Here is a 13,894-nt window from a genome sequence, read left to right on the forward strand (position 1 = left end):
CAAGTGCTGCAAGAAAAGTTAGAAATATGTACAAGAATCATGTTATGTTGAAAAGACCAGTGCACAGGCTCTATACCAAGACAAGCACAGTGGCGCCGCGGAAGCGTGCTGTTCCCATAACCCAGAGGTCGATGGATCGAAACCATCCTCTGCTAAGCTTGTTTCACTTTGATTTGTGCCCAAGTGCTGCAAGAAAAGTTAGAAATATGTACAAGAATCATGTTATGTTGAAAAGACCAGTGCACGAGCGCCACATTAAGTCAAGCAGAGTGGCGCAGCGGAAGCGTGCTGGACCCATAACCCAGAGGTCGATGGATTGAAACCATCCTCTGCTAAGACTTCTGCGCTTGTATATATGACAGAGCCCCCAAAAAAGAGAAATGTGCAGAGCCTGTTCGTGATAACCTAAAGTCACTTGGTCCTCTCACAAAAGTTGTTCATCCAGAAGCTGAATGAGATGAAGAACTAAAAGAAAAGTAAACAGTCACGTGACAGCCCAAGTGGCCTAATGGATAAGGCACTGGCCTCTAAGCCAGGGATTGTGGGTTCGAGTCCCATCTGGGGTGACTTTCAGCAGAGTGGTGCAACGAAAGCGTGCTGGGCCCATAACCCAGAGGTCGATGGATCGAAACCATCCTCTGCTAATCTTGTTTCACTTTTATATGTGCCCAAGTGCTGCAAGACAAGTTAGAAATATGTGCAAGAATCATGTTATGTTGAAAAGACCAGCGCACAGGCTCTGTATCAAGACAAGCAGAGTGGTGCAGCGGAAGCATGCTGCGCCAATAACCCAGAGGTCGAAGGATCGAAACCATACTCTGCTAACCTTTTTTGCTTTCATATGTGCCCAGGTGCTGCTCAAAGAAACGACGATGCAACTGGTAAACTTGTTGTAATTTGCAAAAATATTCATACATAATAGACTAGTTAGAAATGTGTGCCAGGCTCAAGTGGTTTTGAAAAGACCGGGGTGTGGTTATCTCTTCAAGGAAAGCAGAGTGGCGCAGCGGAAGCTTGCTGGGCCCATAACCCAGAGGTCGATGGATCGAAACCATCCTCTGCTAAACTTGTGTCACTTTTATATGTGCCCAGGTGCTGCAAGAAAAGTTGGAAATGTGTGCAAGATTCAAGTTATGTTGAAAAGACCAGTGCACAGGCTTTACATCGAGACAAGCAGAGTGGCGCAGCGGAAGAGTGCTGGGCCCATAACCCAGAGGTCGATGGATCGAAACCATCCTCTGCTAAGCTTGTTTCACTTTTATTTGTGCCCAGGTGCTTCAAGACAAGTTAGAAATTTGTGCAAGAATCATGTTATGTTGAAAAGACCAGTGCACAAGCTCTACATAAAGTCAAGCAGAGTGGCGCAGCGGAAGCGTGCTAGGCCCATAACCCAGAGGTCGATGGATCAAAACCATCCTCTGCTAAGCTTGTGTCACTTTTATATGTGCCCAAGTGCTTCAAGACAAGTTAGAAATTTGTGCAAGAATCATGTTATGTTGAAAAGAACAGTGCACGAGCTCTACATCAAGTCAAGCAGAGTGGCGCAGCAGAAGCGTGCTGGGCCCATAACCCAGAGGTCAATGGATCGAAACCTTCCTCTGCTAAGACTTCTGAGCTTGTATATATGACAGAGCCCCCAAAAAAGAGAAATGTTCAGAGCCTGTTTGTGAAAACCTAAAGTCACTTGGTCCTCTCACAAAAGTTGTTCATCCAGAAGCTGAATGAGATGAAGAACTAAAAGAAAAAGTAAACAGCCGCAAGACAGCCCCAGTGGCCTAATGGATAAGGCACTGGCCTCCTAAGCCAGGGATTGTGGGTTCGAGTCCCATCTGGGGTGACTTTCAGCAGAGTGGCGCAACGAAGGCGTGCTGGGCCCATAACCCAGAAGTCGATGGATCGAAACCATCCTCTGCTAATCTTGTTTCACTTTTATATGTGCTCAGGTGCTGCAAGACAAGTTAGAAACGTGTGCCAGAATCAAGTGATGTTGAAAAGACCAGTGCACAGGCTCTACATCAAGGTGAGCAGAGTGGCGCAGCGGAAGCGTGCTGGGCCCATAACCCAGAGGTCGATGGATCGAAACCATCCTCTGCTAATCTTGTTTCACTTTTATATGTGCCCAAGTGCTGCAAGACAAGTTAGAAATATGTGCAAGAATCATGTTATGTTGAAAAGACCAGCGCACAGGCTCTATATCAAGACAAGCAGAGTGGCGCAGCGGAAGCGTGCTGGGCCAATAACCCAGAGGTCGAAGGATCGAAACCATACTCTGCTAAGCTTTTTTCGCTTTCATATGTGCCCAGGTGCTGCTCAAAGAAACGACGATGCAACTGGTAAACTTGTTGTAATTTGCAAAAATATTCATACATAATAGACTAGTTAGAAATGTGTGCCAGGCTCAAGTGGTTTTGAAAAGACCGGCGTATGGTTCTCTCTTCAAGGAAAGCAGAGTGGCGCAGCGGAAGCTTGCTGGGCCCATAACCCAGAGGTCGATGGATCGAAACCATCCTCTGCTAAACTTGTGTCACTTTTATATGTGCCCAGGTGCTGCAAGACAAGTTGGAAATGTGTGCAAGATTCAAGTTAGGTTGAAAAGACCAGTGCACAGGCTTTACATCGAGACAAGCAGAGTGGCGCAGCGGAAGCGTGCTGGGCCCATAACCCAGAGGTCGATGGATCGAAATCATCCTCTGCTAAACTTGTGTCACTTTTATATGTGCCCAAGTGCTTCAAGACAAGTTAGAAATTTGTGCAAGAATCATGTTATGTTGAAAAGACCAGTGCACGAGCTCTACATCAAGTCAAGCAGAGTGGCGCAGCGGAAGTGTGCTGGACCCATAACCCAGAGGTCAATGGGTCGAAACCTTCCTCTGCTAAGACTTCTGAGTTTGTATATATTACAGAGCCCCCAAAAAAGAGAAATGTTCAGAACCTGTTTGTGAAAACCTAACGTCACTTGGTCCTCTCACAAAAGTTGTTCATCCAGAAGCTGAATGAGATGAAGACCTAAAAGAAAAAGCAGCTGCATGACAGCCCCAGTGGCCTAATGGATAAGGCACTGGCCTCCTAAGCCAGGGATTGTGGGTTCGAGTCCCATCTGGGGTGACTTTCAGCAGAGTGGCGCAACGAAGCCGTGCTGGGCCCATAACCCAGAGGTCGATGGATCAAAACCATCCTCTGCTAAGCTTGTTTCACTTTTATATGTGCTCAGGTGCTGCAAGACAAGTTAGAAATGTGTGTCAGAATCAAGTGATGCTGAAAAGACCAGTGTACTGGCTCTACATCAAGGTGAGCAGAGTGGCGCAGCGGAAGCGTGCTGGGCCCATAACCCAGAGGTCGATGGATCGAAACTGTCCTCTGCTAAGCTTGTTTCACTTCTATATGTGCCCAGGTGCTGCAAGACAAGTTAGAAATGTGTGCAAGAATCAAGTTATGTTGAAAAGACCAGTGCATGGGTTCTACATCAAGGCGAGCAGAGTGGCACAGCGGAAGCGTGCTGGGCCCATAACCCAGAGGTCGATGGATCGAAACCATCCTCAGCTAAGCTTGTTACACTTTTATTTGTGCTCAAGTGCTTCAAGACAAGTTAGAAATTTGTGCAAGAATCATGTTATGTTGAAAAGACCAGTGCATGAGCTCTACATCAAATCAAGCAGAGTGGCGCAGCGGAAGCGTGCTGGGCCCATAACCCAGAGGTCGATGGATTGAAACCATCCTCTGCTAAGCTTGTTTCACTTTTATTTGTGCCCAAGTGCTTCAAGACAAGTTTGAAATGTGTGCAAGATTCATGTTATGTTGAAAAGACCAGTGCACGAGCTCCACATCAAGTCAAGCAGAGTGGCGCAGCGGAAGCGTGCTGGGCCCATAACCCAGAGGTCGATGGATCGAAACCATCCTCTGCTAAGGCTTCTGAGTTTGTATATATGACAGAGCCCCGAAAAAAGAGAAATGTTCAGAGCCTGTTCGTGAAAACCTAAAGTCACTTGGTCCTCTCACAATAGTTGTTCATCCAGAAGCTGAATGAGATGGAGAACTAAAAGAAAAAGTAAGCAACTACATGACAGCCACAGTGGCCTAATGGATAAGGCACTGACCTCCTAAACCAGGGATTGTGGGTTCGAGTCCCATCTGGGGTGACTTTCAGCAGAGTGGCGCAGCGAAGGCGTGCTGGGCCCATAAGCCAGAAGTCGATGGATCGAAACCATCCTCTGCTAAGCTTGTTTCACTTTTATATGTGCCCAGGGGTCCGTTCTTCGTACGTCGCTTACTACATCCAAGATCAAATGACACTTCCAAGATCAAATCATCGCGCTAACTATGAGCTCGCTATTCCGGTTCTCCGAACGCACCTGTTGTTGATGATTAGTATAGCTGGATGAAGTTATTTGAAATCACTGGGTGGCTTAAAAGGGGCTACGTATCGATAGTAGAAACATTGATCAGCAACTCTTTGATTGGTCGGCGAACATGACGAAGGAGCGAGCTCAGTATTTTTCTGCAGCAGAGCAAGAACTCTTGATTGAGGGTTTTCAGGAGTTTCAGAGTTTAATTAAAACGCAAGGGAAAACTGCAAAGGCTGGAAAAGCAAGGAGAGAGGGCTGGCAAAAAGTAGTGAACAAATTAAATGCGTTAATGCTGCCCATGTTACATGTTATTTCCTTGATATGTTATTTTATTTATATTTTTATTTTTTTATACACTACCGTTTAAATGTTTGGGGTCAGAAAGACTTGTAATAGTCTTTAAAGAAGTCTCTTCGACTCATCAAGACTGCATTTATTTGATTAAAAATACAGAAAAAACAGTAATATTGCGAATTGTTTTTACAATATAAAATAATGTTTTTGTTTTTTTTTGTTTTTTTTACATACTTTAAAATAGAATTTATTCCTGTGATGAAAAGCTGAATTTTTATCAGCTGTTACTCCAGTCTTCAGTGTCACATGATCCTTCAATAATCATTCTAATATACTGATTTATTATTAGAATGATCAATGTTGGATAATATCAACAGTTGTGCTGCAAATATTTTTGGAACCTATGATTTTTTTTTTTTCAGGATTCTTTCATGAATAACAAGTTTAAAAAGTACTCTGTTTATTCAAAATATATATTTTTATAACAGTGTAAATTATTTATTATTAACTTTCAATATTTTTTTTATTAACTTAATACATCCTTGGTTAATAAAAGTATTAATTTCTTAAAAAAAAAAAGTACTGACCCCAAACTTTTGAACGGTAGTATATATATGTATATATATATTTAAGCTTACGGACCTGTTACTATGACAGCAAGTCCCGGATGAGCTTCGAAGAACCGAACGATCCAAGATCACGCAAAATCGTCAACAATCAAATCCAGCTAACTTAGTTAGCGAGGTACGAAGAACGGACCCCTGGTGCTGCAAGACAAGTTAGAAATGTGTGCAAGAATCGCTTATATAGCAGACGGAAGGGGTGGGTGGGGTGTTAGTGTTGTTTTGTTTTTGTTTTCTTTTCTGTATGTTGAAATAGACACTTTTATATGTATATTCAGGTTGTATATGCTTGTATAGTAAGACCAAGAACACTGTATTGCATGATAATATATACCTGTGTATACTTAATATTTGCAGATGTAGATAATTTTTGTTTAACCTTGTATGTAAAAAATATGGAGGACCTTTTGATCTTTAACAATTGTGTATTACTGATATTTGTCCAATAAAAAAAAGAAAAGAAAAAAAAAGAAATGTGTGCAAGAATCAAGTTATGTTGAAAAGACCAGTGCACGGGCTCTACATCAAGGCAAGCAGAGTGGCGCAGCGGAAGCGTGCTGGGCCCATAACCCAGAGGTCGATGGATTGAAACCATCCTCTGCTAAGCTTTTTTCGCTTTTATATTATTTTTGTAATTTGCAAAAAAATTCATACATAATAGACTAGTTAGAAATGTGTGCCAGGCTCAAGTGGTTTTGAAAAGACCGGCGTATGGTACTCTCGTCAAGGAAAGCAGAGTGGCGCAGCGGAAGCTTGCTGGGAGCTATCGAAGGCAGGGTGACACAAAAGGTGGCTTAAGCAGGAAACACCGAATAGGTTTGTGATGTCTTGGGGTATAACGGAAGCATGGCTGAATGCAGATCAGACGGTTGCATGTTCCAATCACATCAGTTGATCTCTTCTTGACATCCATAGTATAAAGTCTACAGCCCTTTACCGTGACTGATTTGCAAATTGAATCAAAGCAATTAAGCAAGGAACGCCGACTTGTTTTCTTGACCTCGTGGCCGAGAAAACAGAGTGCGCCTGACCCCTGATCGGAAGGTTGCGTGTTCCAATTATGTTGAGGTCAAGCGATCTGTTCTTGACTTTGTGAGTGTAAAGACTAGCTGATTTGCATAGTTTATCAAAGTGCTTAAGCATGAAACACTAAATAATTTTTCCGCTATCTTGTAGTGCAACGGTAGAGTGCTTGGCTCCAAATCACCTTGAGGTCAGACGATCTGTTTTTGATCTCCTGAGTATGAAGTCCAACATCAAGATTGTTCCTTGAGCACCGTATATTTACTGATTTGCATTCTGTGTCAAGGCGGTTAAGCAAAATACAACACCTCTGGGTTCAGGACCTCGTGGCGCAACGGTTGCGCGTCTGGCCCCAAATCACCTTGAGGTCAGAAGATCTGTTTTTGATCTCCTGAGTATGAAGTCCAACATCAAGAATGTTCCTTGAGCACCATATATTTACTGATTTGCATTCTGTGTCAAGGCGGTTAAGCAAAATACATCACCTCTGGGTTCAGGACCTCGTGGCGCAACGGTAGCGCGTCTGGCCCCAAATCACCTTGAGGTCAGACGATCTGTTTTGATCTCCTGAGTATGAAGTCCAACATCAAGAATGTTCCTTGAGCACCGTATATTTACTGATTTGCATTCTGTGTCAATGCGGTTAAGCAAAATACATCACCTCTGGGTTCAGGACCTCGTGGCGCAACGGTAGTGCGTCTGACTCCAGATCAGAAGGTTGCGTGTTCAAATCACGTCGGGGTCACGTGATTTCTTGTTGACTTCTAATGTGAAAAGAGGTCCTGTCATTGTGTGCTGCAGTGGTTTCCAATCCCACCGTTCTGTATGTCTCCTTTATTAAACACACCTGATTCAGATCATTAGCTCGTTAGGAGAAGTGCTCCATGAACTCATCCGGTTGTGTCAGAAAAAGGAGACGGACAAAATATGCAGGGCCGTGTTTTCCAGAGTCATCGTAACCCTAAGTTGATTGTAACTCTAATGGTTTCAATGCGTCTACGTTGTATTAAGGATTGCAATGCTTTTGGGAAACACAGCCCAGAGCAGGGGGTCACCAGGATCAGGATTGAAAACCACCGGTGTACTGTGATAGATTTGTATCTTGACCTGTTATTTTTATTAAGCCTGAGATCTCATGTAATAAGCATTCCTGTCATTGTGTACTGTGACAGATCTGCCTCTTGATGTGTTACTTTTTCATATCTTGCCCTGCAATCTCTGAAGAAATCGTGGAAACATCTACGTGCCGAATTTAAAAGTCAGCTCCTTCGAGCCAGAATCGAACCAGCGACCTAAGGATAGCCAATTTATCATATATAGTCCTCCACTCTACCAGCTGAGCTATCGAAGGCAGGGTGACAAAAGGTGGCTTAAGCAGGAAATACCAGATAGGTTTGTGGTGTCTTGGGGTACAACGGTAGCATGGCTGAATCCAGATCAGGCGGTTGCATGTTCCAATCACATCAGTTGATCTCTTCTTGACATCCATAGTATAAAGTCTACAGCCCTTTACCGTGACTGATTTGCAAATTGAATCAAAGCAATTAAGCAAGGAACGCCGACTTGTTCTCTCGACCTCATGGCCGCGATGGTAGTGCACCTGACCCCGCATCGGGGGGTTGCGTGTTCCAATTATGTTGAGGTCAAGCGATCTGTTCTTGACTTTGTGAGTGTAAAGACTAGCTGATTTGCATAGTTTATCAAAGTGCTTAAGCATGAAACACTAAATAATTTTTACGCTATCTTGTAGTGCAACGGTAGAGTGTCTGGCTCCAAATCACCTTGAGGTCAGACGATTCTTACCATAGTCTGTAACTACTAATATATATGTTTTACCTGCTAATTCTAATAATAATAATAATTATTATGGAGTTCAAGCTCGATTCAGAAGTCCACTCCTTCATCTTAAAAACATATTAATTGCCAAAATTCGATTACATTGCAATTAGCACAAATTGGGCTACAATAATATTTAAGCAACATGAAATGTACATTTGTGTTTTTGAGAAAATAACGTTTATGCGTGGTAAGTGAAAAACTAAAGTTTTGAAGTCACTGAAATAAGGCCATGAAACACATACAGAACATTTGTTCACACTACTTTTAAGAATTAGATGTCGTAGGCTAGATTTTTGTCAAACGTTCATAGAAAACAATATATTGATATACATTTTCTAAAACATGTTTTGTGTTTGAAAGGGAATATTCAAAGGAATGTTAATGAGCCATGAATATTTAGCAATTCACACCTGAGAGACAAAGAGCCCTGCCCTAATGGCCCATTATTACTACTGTTAGTATTAGGAAAGGAACAATGTGAGAAGATTCAAAGAATGGAGTATTATATTATTTGTATTTATTTACAACAAAGTATAATCAAAACATGCATAATGAAGGTCAAAGAAACATTATTGAGCACCCTGATCTAACCACAGATATGTGGAAAACTTCTGAAAACTTTTTCTGTTCTGTTCAACAAATGAAACAAATAAATGATATTTAAGTGATTGAAAAACTCATCAGTAGTCACTTGTTTTTACACTAGAATACCAGTGTAGTTGAACATCTGAAGTTGGTAAAGCGCTCTCAGAGAAAACAGTTTGAAGAGACTCAAGTAAACATCAGCAGGATTCATCTGTTGAGCAGGTTTCAGATCACTAAAAAAAAAAAAAAAAAAAACATCACCCCTCTGCCTTATGCTGCGTTCACACCGCCCCAAATGTCAAGCGTCAGTTGCGGCAAGATTACATGTAAAGTAAATGGTTGAGTCCGTCAGAGGCTCTGCGTTGCGTTGTGTCCGTTGGATCCATCAACTTTTCAATCGTTACCTGCGTTTCAAGCGTCAACGCAGCAAACGCAAGCAACGCAGAAGTTCAGGTAGCTGAACTTTTGACGGACTTGACACACTTGACGCAATGCGTCAACCAATCAGAGCGTCTCACTGTAGCGACGTCACCACAGGTATCTTGAATGAAGCGGGAGTGGAGAAAAAATCATTTTCAATTTAATTATATTACATATATATAGTGCTCATTGTAGCCGTCTGCAATCGCAGATAATTGTATGATCCGCCCTCATGGTTGTATAAAGACAGGAATGTAAAGGAACTTGCTTGGATGAAGATCGCTGAAGAGATCGGGGATATCGGCGTTATCAAATCTTTTCTCAACGTAATTATTTCCCATTTCGTTAGCTAGGGAAACATGGTCAACAGAGGATCCCAAAATGTCCAGTCCCAATAGTTTGCTATGGTTTATTTAGGGGAAGTGTGCAAAAAACTAGATGCGTTGGGTGCGTTGCCTGACGTGTGCGGTGTGAACGCACCAAAAAGCAAGCGTTGCCAGCTTCAACGTACATGCGTCAAACTAGATGCGTTGGGAGCGTTGCCTGACGCAGACAAAGTGTGCAGTGTGAATGCACCATTAGTCCCCACAGCCTGTCCTCAGCCTCTGTCATAATTTTATTGGTGCTGTCTTCTGTTACGGTTGCTGGTAGGGATGTAACGGTATTGTAAATACCGTCAAACCGCAATAACACATTTTTTCGATACTACCGTGGTCGCATGACTCGATAAAACGATAGGTCTTCTGAGAAAAGTTTGCTCAGGCGAATGGAGCGAACGGGAGGTAGCGGGAACTACATTTCCCATCAGCCCAGGCGTGGCCATCATCTTTTGCGGTCTGTTGTCGCTACAGACTGTAGCAGCAAGGAAAAGAGATGGAAACGGTCGAACGTGCTCCGTCTGCAGTGCGTATGCGTTACGTATTCTTTTCAGCACCCATGTTAACGGATTAGAGCGTTCACACTGCACGCGGTTGCTGTCCGGCAGTACGTCCTAGAAGCGGTGCCTTTGCAGCAGTGCAGCCATCGTTTCGGCACCGAGTCTATTTTTTGCTGCGCTGTATGCGCTGAATTAATGTTACAGTGCATTGTTCGCTGTAAAAATTAACATGGATTGACACGGAAATGTACCATAAATGCATATAAATGAAGTCTACTGTGTTTCACAGTCAACACGTGGCTTTTTGGCTATGTTTAAAATAAGGAAAGGTGCAGTTTTAAATAAACTAGGCAACATAATAGATGCACTTGTCCAGGTAGAAAAGTTCTTTAAAGGATTGTTTTTAATAAAGATTTAATGCGAAAGAAAGGCATGAGAGCCTACTGCACTGCAAAAAATGCTTTTCTTACTTAGAATTTTGTCTTGTTTCCAGCCAAAATATCTCAAAATTCTTAAATCAAGAAGGATTTTCTAGACAAGTAAAAATTATTGTCTTGTTTTTAGTAAAAACAAGTCAAAATTAAGTGAGTTTTTGTTTAAAACAAGCTAAATAATCTGCCAATGGGGTAAGAAAAAAAATCTTATTTCAAGCAGACAACTAGATTCAGACAACTCATTCAGCTAAACTGATTTGACTGTTTTTTACATGCTTTAATAATTTTTTGTTACTAAAATTGAAAAATTTAGGTTTCTGTTTCAAAGTTTACAGATAGATGGCTAATTTGTATGCCATTGATATGTTCAGTGTTCATGTAAACTGTTTAATAAACACTTCTGGTACTTTTTTCGAGTCTCTTAATTAGTTTTGTTTTTCCTGTAAATGATTCAATAAATACCGTACCGTGACATTCATACCGAGGTATTACCGTACCGTGAAGTTTTGATACCGTTACATCCCTAGTTGCTGGGAATGAAGAGTCAGAGGGAATGACAAGGAGCCCAGAGTAACAATTAAACAGAGTATTTAATGAAATAGGAATGCAGGGTACATACTGCCTTGTACTGTCAAAAAATGACAGTACAAGGAGAAGAAACACTAGGAGACATGTAACAACCTCCTCCTATATAGGTACGTGATGTACTTAAAGGGGCCACCATACTACACATGTATATTTGACGGTTTTGATATACAGTATGTAGATGTCACAAGTACAAGGAAAGAGTTTATATAAATGCTTTAATGTGAGGTTTGTTTCATATTTAGGTACAATAGTGCAATTTATTTTCCATATCTGTTTAGTTTAGTTAATTGATTATTCCCTGCTGCACCTGAGTTTGATTACAATTACATCCAAAGATGCTTCTCCTTCATTCACTTTTGGTGAATGTAGCCTTAGCCAGGAAGAGTTGATGTCATCAGGCGGTATCCAACGATCATCGGGTGTTTCGACCCTGAACCGCAACACCCTCAACATTGGTGGGTCAGCAGTGGTGGCCAAATCACTGCCCATCAACTCCTCCTAGCTTCCAGCTAAGCTCCTCCCTCCTGCTCCATAACCAGCAAGAAGCTCTCTCTGCTGCCTCCCCCATCCTGCGAACAGTCATCTTTCTCTCCCTCCCCATCACCCCAATGGCTGTAAGCATCCTCCATACTGACTGGGCGGGGAATCCTCTACAGCCGACCTCGACTGGGAAGAGCCATGCCTGCCAACCTTTCCCCCTGCAGTCATGCAAGAGGTCCTGGTATTTGGCGCTCTTTCTCTCAAACGCTTGTTCACAACCCTCTTCCCATGGGACTGTAAGTTCGATGAGGATAATCTTTTTTTTTTTTTTTTTGCCTCTTCAGACCACAGCACTGCATCTGGCCTCAGGGTTGTCTGGACGACCGGGGGGAATTGCAGTCTTTCCCTCAGGTCTACCTTCATTTCCGTGATTGGGCCTTTTGCAGCAGATTGGTTCTTGTTGTTACTGTGGTTGGTGGCTTTTGACCCGCTCTTACAAACTTGATTGATGGTGTTGCTCTCCCATGTGGTTGGTGTTTCTTGCGTGTCTCTTGCTCCAGGGTGTTAGCGAGTGTCATGAGCACCTTGTCATGGCGCCACCTGTATCTGCCTTGGGCAAGTGCTGTTTTACACCCTGACAGGATGTGTGCCATGGTACCCCTCTCCCCACAAAGCTTGCACGATGGGTCCTCTCTTAAGCCCCACTTGTGCAGGTTTGTCGGAGTTGGAAGTGTGTCATACACCGATCTTAACATAAATGAGATGCGGAATGGTTCCAATCTCCACAGATCTCCCCATGTGATCTTCCTCTTGGGTAGGTCCCACTTGGTCCATGCTCCCTGGGACGCTAGCTCCACAGCCCTTGCCCTTCGTCCTTCCTCCTCCAGGTTCCGTACCCCCTCCTGGATCATGGCCCTTCTATCCGTGGATCCAGCCTTCCCCCATTGCTGGATATGGGAAGTTCCAAGACCCTGTCTTCCCATGCATGGCGTTCCCATGATGTCACGTAGCTTCAACATACTTTCATCTTGTGCAACAGATGAGTCAGCTGCCCACTTGCGTCCTGATCTTGTAAGGATACCTGCCTGCCTGACTTGTTCATCCTGGGAGTTTCTGTATGTCATTATGACTCTGCACTTTGCTACCTTAAATTCCTCCACCACGGATGACAGAGGAAGTTGGAGCTGCCCTGATCTTATGTAAAGGCCTACTGAAGTGAAGCTTGGAGGGATTCCTAGCCACCTCCGAAGGTGCTTGTTGATCTTTCTCTCCACTCCTTCGACGCTTGTCATGGGAACTTCATACACCGTTAACAACCACATGAGTCTTGGCAGCAATCCATGTTGGTACAGCCATGCTTTGAACTTCCCCGGGAGCCCTGATTTTTCGATCTTCTTCAACCATTCCTCTGCCTGCTTCTCTGTACTGCTGATGTTGTTCCTGTCGGTGAGTGAATCATCAAACCACTTCCCGAGGCACTTAATTGGATTTTCCTTTATCGATGGAATCACTTCCCCTTACACATACAGCGTGACTCTGTTTGTTAATTTACCTTTTCTCATCACCATGTACCTGGATTTCTTTGGCTTAAACTTCATTCTAGCCCACGTTCCCATGTGGTCCAGGGCAGTTAGTACCCACCTTGCCTCCACATGGGTTGTGGTCGTCACAGTAAGGTCGTCCATGTAACCTCTTATTGGGGGTTGTCGGATGCCCGATTGCATTTTTGGGCCTCGGGCTTCCTTCCCAGCGGCTGTTATTATGAGGTTCATTCCCATGATGAAGAGGATGGGGGAGATTGTACAGCCAGTTACGATCCCTTTTTCCAGGTTTTGCCATTGGGTGGTGAAGTGGCCTGTCTTGAATCGTAGCTGGATTCCGCCAAAGTAACTGATGATCAATCCCTTGATGTGCTGAGGGATGAGGTAATGGTCTAGTGCTGCATGGATGAGGGTATGAGGGATTGATCCGTATGCATTAGCCAAGTCCAGCCAAACAACGGTCAGGTTGCCATTGCTGGCCTTGGTCTCCCGGATCATCTGACTGAGAACTCCAGTGTGTTCCAGACATCCAGAGAAGCCTGGAATCCCACCTTTCTGGATAGCGGTGTCGATGTATCCATTCTCAGTCATGTATTTATTTATCATGTTTAATTATCCTGTGTATTTAGGTTCCTGCTTGGCCCTTCCTTTTTGTCCAGTTTTAAATGTCTTTGTGTTGTGTTGGATGTATGTTCCTGTCTGGATTACCCTTTGTGGATTTTATTAAAGAACTTTCAATTAATTCTCATCTCTGATACTATGAAGGTAAAAATGATATAAGGCTATAAATTGAACAAAAAGAAGTGGACCACGTGACGAAATAAATGCGAAAGCTGATATGTTCTTA

The 13,894-nt window shown here is 43.2% G+C and overlaps 4 non-coding genes across 4 annotated transcripts; 3 read left to right on the forward strand and 1 right to left on the reverse strand.

Moving 5' to 3' along the window:
- The first annotated feature begins 1,764 nt into the window (after positions 1 to 1,764).
- On the forward strand, positions 1,765 to 1,837 carry trnar-ccu (transfer RNA arginine (anticodon CCU)). The gene has a single exon. It is a non-coding gene; the product is annotated as a tRNA-Arg (tRNA).
- A 1,195-nt stretch (positions 1,838 to 3,032) lies between these two features.
- On the forward strand, positions 3,033 to 3,105 carry trnar-ccu (transfer RNA arginine (anticodon CCU)). The gene has a single exon. It is a non-coding gene; the product is annotated as a tRNA-Arg (tRNA).
- Positions 3,106 to 6,956: 3,851 nt separating this feature from the next.
- trnaw-cca (transfer RNA tryptophan (anticodon CCA)) lies at positions 6,957 to 7,028 on the forward strand. The gene has a single exon. It is a non-coding gene; the product is annotated as a tRNA-Trp (tRNA).
- A 519-nt stretch (positions 7,029 to 7,547) lies between these two features.
- trnay-aua (transfer RNA tyrosine (anticodon AUA)) lies at positions 7,548 to 7,634 on the reverse strand. Its single transcript is given in 2 exon segments — positions 7,548 to 7,583; positions 7,598 to 7,634. It is a non-coding gene; the product is annotated as a tRNA-Tyr (tRNA).
- Positions 7,635 to 13,894: the final 6,260 nt, after the last annotated feature.

Source organism: Garra rufa, chromosome 1, assembly GCF_049309525.1.
Source record: "Garra rufa chromosome 1, GarRuf1.0, whole genome shotgun sequence".
Taxonomy (NCBI): Eukaryota; Metazoa; Chordata; class Actinopteri; order Cypriniformes; family Cyprinidae; genus Garra; species Garra rufa.